Source organism: Arvicanthis niloticus, unplaced genomic scaffold (assembly GCF_011762505.2).
Source record: "Arvicanthis niloticus isolate mArvNil1 unplaced genomic scaffold, mArvNil1.pat.X pat_scaffold_1263_arrow_ctg1, whole genome shotgun sequence".
Classification (NCBI taxonomy): domain Eukaryota; kingdom Metazoa; phylum Chordata; class Mammalia; order Rodentia; family Muridae; genus Arvicanthis; species Arvicanthis niloticus.
The window spans coordinates 30,168-40,710 of NW_023045259.1; the positions used below are offsets into that span (position 1 = coordinate 30,168).

The window sequence follows — 10,543 nt, forward strand, 5'->3', positions numbered from 1 at the left end:
TTATTTTTGTTGCTACTTTATAACTAATTTTGCTACTGTTATGAACAGTAATGTAAATATCTGTGTTTTCTATGGTCTTAGGCTGAAAGGATCCTTTGACCTCAAAGGGGTCTCCACCAACAGGTTGAGACCTGCTGATCTAGAAGAAACACATAGCATAATGTAACTGAAATCAATTGAGTGTTTCATTTGGCTCACCCACAATAAGTATGTTCTTGGATATTACTTAAATCATCTGAACTTCAAGTTCCAGATCTGTAAAGTAAGTATAATAATAGTATCTACCTCTTAAGTTCCTGAGGAAATAAAGTAGCTTATGCAGAGCATTTGGTACAATCTCTGGAACATGGCAAATGCAGACCTATTTTGTAATGCTTGAAGTGGCCTGGTTTGTCAGACGACTTTATGCTAAGTCTGACTCTCACTGGCACTAAAATAGGAGCCTTACATAATAATCTATATCTGGGAGTCTAAGTTAAACTTTAACATTTTGACCAAAACTAGTTTCTAATCAAAATCAACAATATCTTAAACATTGGTAAAAACTTGTATCTGCCTGGGCATGTTTATGAAGGTCTGTAATGCAATCCTTGGGAGATAGATGCAGGAAAATAGCATGGGCTACATCATGTTATTTTGTCTCAAAAACAGACAAGAATAATAAATTGCATATGATCAAAGGTGCTTTGTTTAAAAAAAAGCAGAAAAACTGAGCTTTTTCTTGTTAAGTTGCTAAGTGATAAAATACGTAACAGTATTTCATATCTCTTTTAGACTTGGAGTTCAAATTTTTTTTATTAGGGTTGTGTTAAAAGCAAAGGGAAATTGGGGAGCTGGAGAGCTAGCTCAGCAGTTAGGGGTTCTTGCAGAAGACCTAACTTTGGTCCCCAGCACCAGGATCTGACTCCTTGGCGTCTGTAGGCACCCACACACATGGCATATATTCACACAGACATACACATAAAAATAAGAGGAGATTTGGATGTCAGTAAAATGCTTAGCAGATAAAGGCACTTATGCAGCCTGCTGACATGAGTTTCAATGCACACACGATAAAAGAAATTAAAAAGTAGTACAAGATTTTTTTTTCTTTTAAGAAGGGTCACTTGTCAGACTCAAACACTGTGCATACTTAACAAAGCATTTAACAAAAGCTTCGTCCAAGTTTTTGGGCTTGATGTATTGCTGCTGGATGGTTGTCAAGGGTCTGGCACCAAGCCTCAGCATGCTGCCAAGAAAAAGGTATCAGAAGTTGGCACAAGACAGGTGGCATATGTACTCAAAAGTATATCCCTTTCTTCATGTCACTGCTCTCATTCTGTCGATGTAGATAAATGCCAACCTTTGACCATTTAATTATTCTTCAGTCCAAGCACTGAGTAGTGAAACTGCTCTTAGAATAATGAAGTTATAACTGGTTTGGAGAACTACTGTAACTCAACTTCAAACTGCAGAGAACTTAGGGACTGGCTACAGTTTTTAAATTACCAACATTTATTTGGCTGAGAAAATCTCTAAGCTAAGGGGAACCTCTATCACTGCAGGTGCTTAAATGTATGTTGATAATTGCATGTTTGTGGTTATGTCTCCCAAGCGTTTGAAATAGACCTTATAGTTAACAGAAAACACCAAACACTCTAGTGTTTTTTTTTTAGCAGAATTTGTCAAAAAAAAAAAAAATAGTGTGCAAAATCAAATGACTGAAAAATGCTGAGCAAACAGCATCATTAATATACAAAATATTTATATTACTGAACTAATAACAGATGATGTTCTCCAGGTCTGTAAAACTTTGGAACAACAGAGCTGACTGTTAAATCTAGTCCATGCCAGCTTCCAAAACCAGAGGATTTTAGTTAGCTTCATTTTTCAATGCTTCATCAAAATTTTCTACAAGATCTGGAACATCACCATCCTCTTCATCAATGTCTTCTGGCTTGGGTGCTCTACTATCCAGTAGTTGTCGTGGGAACTGCTCAGCTAACTTTCTAAGGCTCGTCAAGCTGTCTGCACCAAGCTGACTTAATATTCTAGGAAGCATTTCTGTGATTGGTTTGGATTCTGCATGACCAGTAATTGCAAAGGTGTTAGCGGAGAGGGAAGCTTGGACTTTGGGATTGTTGAAATGAATAACTGTTCCATCGTCTTTAATCATGTTCACCTCTTCAATACCAGCTATATTGTTCACAGCCAGTTTCTTTAGTGAACTCGGAAGCTTTTTGTCATCAGCAGTAGCTGCCTATGTACCACCTTCTTCTTCCTGTGAGCTGTCCCCTTGCCCCTATCCGGACCTGAGCTTAAAGTTTGGCTAACTTTTCTTAATTCATGCTGCTGGTAAATCTGCAGCCGGGAGGGTCCTCCAACACCAGCACTCGGCAAGAGCAAGATGGCTGCCTCAGCTGAGACAGAGAAAGCCCTGCAAGTGTTTTTAAACTTTTTCCTAATTATAATGACTATCATTGTAACTTTTAGAACTAACACAAATCCATTGGTATTTGGCATTACACCTGAGATGGCTCCTTACTCTTAAACTCTGAACCTCCTGTTTAAGAAAACCTCAGTTCCAAAGTCAGCTTTCACTACTGATTTCTAATAGTCTCCCACAGAAACTTGTTAAATACATGCATTCTTTGAACGAAAGATGCAACTAGACTTACGTGACCAGTTCTTTCATATTCTTTTTAGCTTGTTTTGAATGCTTAATTTTGTTGTCTTGCTTGACCATGAATTAGGCTCACACCCAAGATACCAAGAGCTACAGTTTACTTCAGTGTCTCCTGATACAAGATGGGATGGTGGTCAGGGGTCTCTCAAGAAGCAATGAGCATGAAATTTTGAAAAAGTCTGCATATCACAAAAGATTTCTTAACCCTTTGACTGCTACCTAATCTTAGAGGGTGTGAGCAGCTTAGGGGTTTCAGAATCTAATTGCGAAGAAAGGATAAATACTTCAAGGCTTAAGCTTCTTCATCTACACAATCATCACTCTATGTACCTGACAACATGCAACTAGAAGGCATACTCAAGGGGATTCAGTGTAGTCAGAAAAAGATGCAGCCACTGTATGCATTTTAAGGGTTGGTGGGTCTGTACCTTTCAAGTATTTATATAAACAACCACTAACTGACTCTTGCCAAGAGCTTCTGTTGGCACTGGTAATAAAGAGATGAGCTGATATGGTTGTGTTAGTTATTTTTCTACTGCCATGACAAAACACCATGGTCAAAGCAATTTAGAGAAGAGTTTCCTGGGGGCTGTTTCAGAGGGTGAGTCCATGACCATCGTGACATAGATGGTGGGGGAGGGGTTGGGTGTGGCAGCAGGCATGGCACTAGAGTAGTAGCTGAGAGCTTACAGTTTGACTCAGAGCTAACTGGGAATAGATGGGCTTTGAAACCTCAAACCCACTCACAGTGACACACTGACTCCAATAAGGCCACTCCTCTTAATCCTTCCCAAACAGTACCATCTACTGGAACCAAGTACTCAAACGTATGAGCCTATGATAGCCATTCTCATTCAAACCATTGCAGTAGTCTAGCCCAGTAGCAATTAGATTACAAAACCTCAGCAAACAAATAAGTAATTATCACCAATGTGGCTAATTCAGTAATAAAAGGTTTATTTGGAAGGAGATAGAGGGTATTTAGAGTTCAATGACAAGGAATAGCAATGAACAAGATTTTTCTGAGCTGAGCCTCACATTAAGACTTACACAAACAGGCTGGAGAGATGGCTCATTAGTTAAGAGCTCTGACTGCTATTTAGAGTACCCCGGTTCAATTCCTAGCACTTACACAGAAGCTCACAACCATCAGTAACTCCAGTCCCAGGCATCTTGTCCATGGCAAACACTGGACCAAACACAATGGTTCCCAGTTTTTCATCTTAAGTGTGAAGACTGAGTGGCTGGGTGGCAAACATGTGGACTTTGAAAAGGTGGTAGAAAAAGCATGAACATTATGGAAACCATGGAACATTTTCCGTTCAGAAACCAGATTAGAGAGATGATCACCAGTGCTTACGATGGATAACTCCAATTTTTCTGACCTTATGGGCATCTTAACCCCCCGCCCCCTCATTCTTTCCATAGCCCAGGAGGCTGCCATCAACTCCATCTGCTTGTAATACCCTGTAATCTCTGCTCTTACTGAAGTCATTGGGTTTCCCCTCCAAGTCTAGCTAGTTTTCAGAGTTAAGTTTATTATTATGAAGAAAAATAAATGAGAAAAAAGGAGATGAGTTCAAAAGTCTGGTGTCTGCTGGGGAATGGGTGTAAGTGGGAATGGAGGGGGAGAGAAAGTAAGGATAGAGAAAGGGGGAATGCAATTTAAGGAGATTAAACTTTAGGGATGCATTTTAAGAACAGTCAGTGTTGTTAGAAGATCAGCATGACCTGCTCTTTGGGAGGCTTTGGAAAACGTGTGAGTAGTAAGATTGACTCTCTCTCTTAAGCAGTTGATGCACCCCGAGGAATTTAGGGGCTTAGGGGCTTTTAGTGGGTCTTGAAATCCAAGAAAATGAATATAAGAAATGGAAAGAAGTGAACAAGAAATAATTACAACAAGCAAAGCAGATTTGGTCACTCTGCCAGAACTGCAAAGGAAATGGAAAGTGTCAAGATTGAGACACTGGTTTCAGACCTTGTCCATTTAGAGCCACAGGAGATGGAAGAGACATGAAAAAGAAAGAGTGAATTTAATCCACAATTTGAAGTATATACAGCAGCATATGCCATTGAAGATAGCCAATGTGCTGTCGAGTTTCTGATTCAGTGAGACCTTGTACTGGAAATAAAACACAAACAACAGAAGAGACTAGAAGTTGCCTCTGTCCTGCCCATTTCCATGCATATAGACACATACAACACCAAAAACAAAACAAAAAACAACAACAACAACCCACCCCCAAAACCCTTTTAAAGATAAGCCCAAAGGTAAAACTGGTTCATTGTCATGTTTGAAACAGATTTGTTTGTTTTCCTTTAAGGGAATGAGAAGAGAATTAAATGGCGATCTGAATAACTTCACTACAAAAATAGCTACTGTGAATTATGCAAGCAGTAATAACTACGCTTATTTTTATATTAACCATAACAAGTCAGAGAAACGTTTGTTTACCTTGGAAGGCACAATTAAAACATGTTGCCTCTGAGAAAATGAGTTCTAATCCCAGGCATCAGTCAACAACAAACAACAGCAAACCAACCACAGTACTTGGTCCTAAGATTGGGGGCCCTGGTTTCACAGGGTTTTCCCAGACTGCAGCCCTAAGTGAACTTGGCCATGGACCCTAACGATGAGTGGCCACGCCCCCTCACACGTGATGCAGGTGAGAGGCTTCCTCGTGCTTGTCCCTCCATCTTGAGAGACGCTAGTCTTCACAGGTGTGAAATTCAGATTACGTTGGCGACCTGTAGAGTCACCGTAAGTAGTGTTTCCATCTCTTGGAACTCCCAGACATCCACCCAAAACAGGAAGTTACCTTAGGTTTACAGCCGGTAGCCAAACCTGAGGGGAGCTGGCCCGAGTTGCTCATCCACTTGAGTTGAGTCAACCAGCCATGTTTCCACAAGCTCTAAGGAAAAAGGGGTTTTCCTTTCCACGGCTATCAAGGGACCGGCACAAAGCTCTGCAACCAAGGGATGGCCAAGAAGGCCCACCCAAGACGTCACCGTGAAGTCCCTGCAGGCTTGTTTCTGCGTCTGAGGATCACAGTTGTAGGCCACCTGTCACGTTTCGTTTATTACTCTAGTTTTTGTGGCAAGAGAAATGTCTATTTTTTTTTTTTTTTTTTTTTTTTTTTTTTTTTTTGACTTTCGAGACAGGGTTTCTCTGTGTAGTCCTGGCTGTTCTGGAACTCACTCTGTAGACTAGGCTGGCCTCGAACTCAGAAATCTGCCTGCCCCTGCCTCCCAAGTGCTGGGATTAAAGGCGTGCGCCACCACTGCCTGTCGAGAAATGTCTACTCTTAGTCCCTGGAGTCACTGTCTGATTTTCCTGCTCAGTCTAGCTAGTGAACGGTGGCATCTTTTAGATTGAGACATGGGTTCTGGGGATCAGACTCAGGCCATCATGCTTTCGTGGCAAGAACCTTTACCCACTGAGCCATCTTACTGGCCTATATACAGTTTGCTTTGTTTTTGTCTGTTTATTCTGTCATCTATAGGTATGTTAAGCTCCTTAACCAGTGTAACTGTAGATGACTTTATTTCTCTTTTGGAGACTATGTGATTAAGTACATGTAAATTTATAACAATTTTTTAAAATTATTTTTCATCATTGTACTTTTTTTTTGGTCTCATATTTACTTGGCTGGTCTTTTAGTAGAGTATACACTGATTATATCATTTGGCCCTAATTCTTCACCTATTGAGTCTACATCTTTTAAAGACTTATTTTTAATTTATGTGTATGTGGGTGGGGGAGGGGATTGCACAGATTGAACCTCTGGTCCTGTGCATGCTCAATGAATTCTCTAGCCCTGAATTACCTCCCCAGACCCAGACCCTCCCTCCCTCCCTCCCTCCCTCCTCCCTCCCTCCTCCCTCCCTCCCTCCCTCTCACTCTCTTTTTCTTTCTTTCTTTTTTCTTCTTTTCCTTCTTTTGCTTACAATCTCAACAAATGAAACACTTGTATTTGGCTGTCTATTTCTCAATTGAACACATTTTGCCTGTTTTTAAACTGAAGAATTTACTGCATTTACACTTAAGTAATGCTGACCTTTGTAGACTTAAATGTCACTACTGCTTGAGGGAAGGATTTTGCTGGTCATTTTGTAGGGTGGATTATATTATTCACTTTGCTTCAGTTGTTTATGCTCTTCACTGTAATCTGGCTTTCCTTTGGATTGTTGCTTTAAAAAAAATTTTTAGTTCTTTGTTTCTTGTTTGAGACAGTGTCTCTTTGTGAAGCCCTGGCTAATTTTGAACTTGCTATGTAGATCAGACTGGCCCTGAACACACAGAGATTCACTTGCTTCTCTGCCTTCTAAGTACCTGTATTAAACTTGTATGATATCATGCTAGGTCCTAGTTTCTTACATTATTAGCTTTTAAAAAAAAAAAAAAAAAAGCTTTATTTAGAGTTGGAGAGATGGCTCAGTGGTTACAAGCACTGGCTGCTCTTCCAGAGGTCCTGATTTCAATTACCAATACCGACAACATGGCAACCCATAACTGTCTGTAACTCCAGTTCCAGGGGAACTGGCACCTTCACAGTCATACATGCATGTAAAACATCACTGCATATAACTAAATGAAGCTTTTTAAAAAAAGGTTTACTAAAGCACAACTAGATACAGTAAACTTCACATATGCAAAACATATCATTTTTATTGGCCTGGTAGCCCGTGCCTACAACCTTAGCAACCCAGAATTCTGAGACAAGAGGATTGAGAGTTTGAGGCCAACCTGGGCTTCATAGCAAGACCCTGTTTCAGGAGAGCACACCAATTAGTTATCCAGTGTGAAATGGTCAGCCCTGAAAACACACATACAAATAAATTGTATGGACTGCGCAGGTTATGTTTAGGAATACATACATGCATACATACATACATATATGCATTTATGTGTGTAATAATGAAAAATGAGGCCATGTATTTGGAAGAGAGAGGATAAACAGGAGGGTTTGGAGGGAAGAAAATGAAGGAGAAATGTTGCAATTATAATCTCAAAAAGGTTTTTCTTTTTCAGGAAGAAAACAAAGCAAAGAAGTAAGATTACTTTGGAATAGAAAGTAGGTTTGGGGAGGCAAGCGAGTGTAGAGCTGCTGTTTAGGGGGCTTCTGTGGTGCTGCGGTAAGGACTGCAGTTGGAGAAGCAGCTGGGGGCAAAAGGGCGAAACAAGCTCAAGGACTCTCGTAGTTCTATGGACCTGCTAGTTCAGCCTTCGAAGAAAAGCTGAGTAGTGTAGAAATAACTGAGTGGCATAATGATCCTAACCAGTCCAATGGTTGGGTGTAAGTATCTGCTTCTGTCTTAGTCAGCTGCTTGTTGGGCCTCTCAGAGGACTGCCAAGCTATGATTCTGTCTGTAAGCACACTATAGAATCAGTAATAGTATCAGGCCTTGGAGCCTCCCCTTGAGATGGACCCTAAATTGGACTGGTCTCTGGACCTCCTTTCCCTCAGTCTCTTCTCCATTTTTGTCCTTGCAGTTCTTTGAGACAAGAACAATTCTTGGTCAGAGTTTTTGACTGTGGGATGGCAACCCCATCTCTTCACTTGATGCCCTGTCTTTCTATTGGATGTGGGCAGTACAAGTTCTTTCTCCCCACTGTCAGGCATTTCATCTAAGGTCCCTCCCTTTGAGTCCTGATAGTCTCTCACCTCCCAGGTCTCTGGTACTTCCTAGAGGGTTCCCCCAACCTTCTACACCCAAAGCTTGCATATTCCCATTCATTCTGCTGGTCCTTGGGGCTTTTCTCCTGTCTTCCCTATCCCCGGTACCTGATCATGTTCCCTCTTTCTCCTCCCCCTCTTCTCTCCCGCCATCATCCCTTTCTCCCTCTACCTCATGTGATTATTTTTTTCTCCTTCCCAAGAGGGATTGAAGTATCCTCATTTGGGCCCTTCTGCTTGTCAATCTTCTGAGTTCTGTGGACTGTATCCTGGGTACTCTGTACCTTTTATCTAATATCCACTTATCAGTGAGTACAGACCATGCATGTCCCTTTGGGTCTGAGTTACCTCACTCAGGATGATATTTTTTAGTTCCATTCATTTGCCTACAAAACTCAGGATGTCCTCATTCTTAATAGCAGTGTAGTATTGCATTGTGTAAATGAACCACATTTTCTGTATCCATTCTTCTGTTTTGGGACATCTCGGTTGTTTCTAAATTCTGGCTATCACAGATAAAGCTGCTATGAACATAATGGCACATGTGTCCTTGTGGTATGGTGGGGCATCTTTTGGGTGTATGCCCAAGAGTGGTATAGCTGGGTCTTCAGGTAAATCTATTTCCAATTTTCTGAGGAACCTCCCAATTGATTTCCAGAGTGGTTGTACCAGCTTGTGGTCTCACCATAATGGAGGAGCATTTCTCTTTCTCCACATCCTCAACAATGTGTGCTGTCACCTGAATTTTTGATCTTAGCCATTCTGATTGTGTAAGGTGGAATCTAGGGTTGTTTTGATTTGCATTTCCCTGATGACTAAGGAGTTTGAACATCTCTTTAAATGCTTCTCAGCCATTTGAGATTTCTCTGTTGTAAATTCTCTGTTTAGCTCTATACTCTGTTTTCTTTTGTTTGTTTTTGTTTGTTTGGGTTTTTTTTGGAGGTTAGCTTCTTGAGTTCTTTATATATTTTGGATATTAGCCTCTATTGGATGTGGGATTAGTGAAGATTTTTCCCAGTCTGTAGGTGGCTGATTTGTCTTATTGACTGTATCTTTTGCCTTACAGGAGTTTTTTCAGTTTCATGAGGTCCTATTTTTCAATTCTTGATCTTAGAGCCTGAGCCATTAGAGTTCTGTTTAGGAAATTTCCACCCATGGCAATGAGTTTGAGGCTCTTTCCCACTTTCTCTTCTCTTAGATTCAGTATATCTGGTATTATGTTGAGGTCCTTGATCCATTTGTACTTGAGCTTTGTGCAAGGTATCAAATATGGATCTATTTTTATTTTTCTACATATAGACAGCCAGTTAGACCAGCACCATTTGTTGAAGATGCTTTTTCACCCCATTGTATATTTTTGTCTTCTTTGTCAAAGAGCAAGTGTCCATAAGTGTCACCATAATTCTTGCTATTCTGTTTTGGCCAAGTAGAAGTTTTTTTTTTAATTTTTATGTGTGTGTGTGTGTCTGTGTGTGTGTGTGTGTAAGCATTGCATGCATGTGTGTAGATTTCCTGAGGAAGACAGAAGAGGCTGTCAGATCTCCTGGAGTTGTAGTTATGGGTAGTTGTGAGCATTCCATGTAGATTTTTGGAACTGAAGTTCAATCTTCTGGAATAGCAGCAAGCAGTCTCAATTGCTGAGACATATTGCCAGCCCTACTCCCTAGACTAGAGACTCTTCAGTGCAGACACAGAATGATGTTCATAAAAACCAAAAAGGAATATGGCTGAAAGTTTTTAGTAGTAGGGACTGTTGCCTGGTATTAGCTCCTTTATGACTTTATAACTATTTCTATAATTATGTCTTATTATTGTTTGTTTTCCTCATAAGTGTTCTTGTTTGTTTTTAAATACTCATGACACACACACACACACACACACAACACACACACACTGAATTTACATGTCCTTTGAAAGCCCTTTGATATGAAAACAACATTCTTTAAACTTTTTTCTTTCATGTTGTTTTGATTGTGTGTGTACACATGTTCCACAGCACAAAAGTATCAGTCAGAGAAAAGCATATAAGAGTTGACCTTCTCCTTCTACCATGCAGATACTGGGGATCACACTCAGGTTTTTAGCCTTGGTGACAGATGATGCCTTTACCTGCTAAGCCATGTTACCAACCAAGAACAGCATTATCTATCGTGATACACTGAGAAAATTTAGTAACTAATTCATTTACTATCTGCCTGCT

General features: G+C 40.4%; 1 pseudogene; it reads right to left on the reverse strand.

Moving 5' to 3' along the window:
* Positions 1 to 1,844: 1,844 nt before the first annotated feature.
* LOC117701524 (transcription factor BTF3 homolog 4 pseudogene) lies at positions 1,845 to 2,426 on the reverse strand (annotated as a pseudogene).
* Positions 2,427 to 10,543: the final 8,117 nt, after the last annotated feature.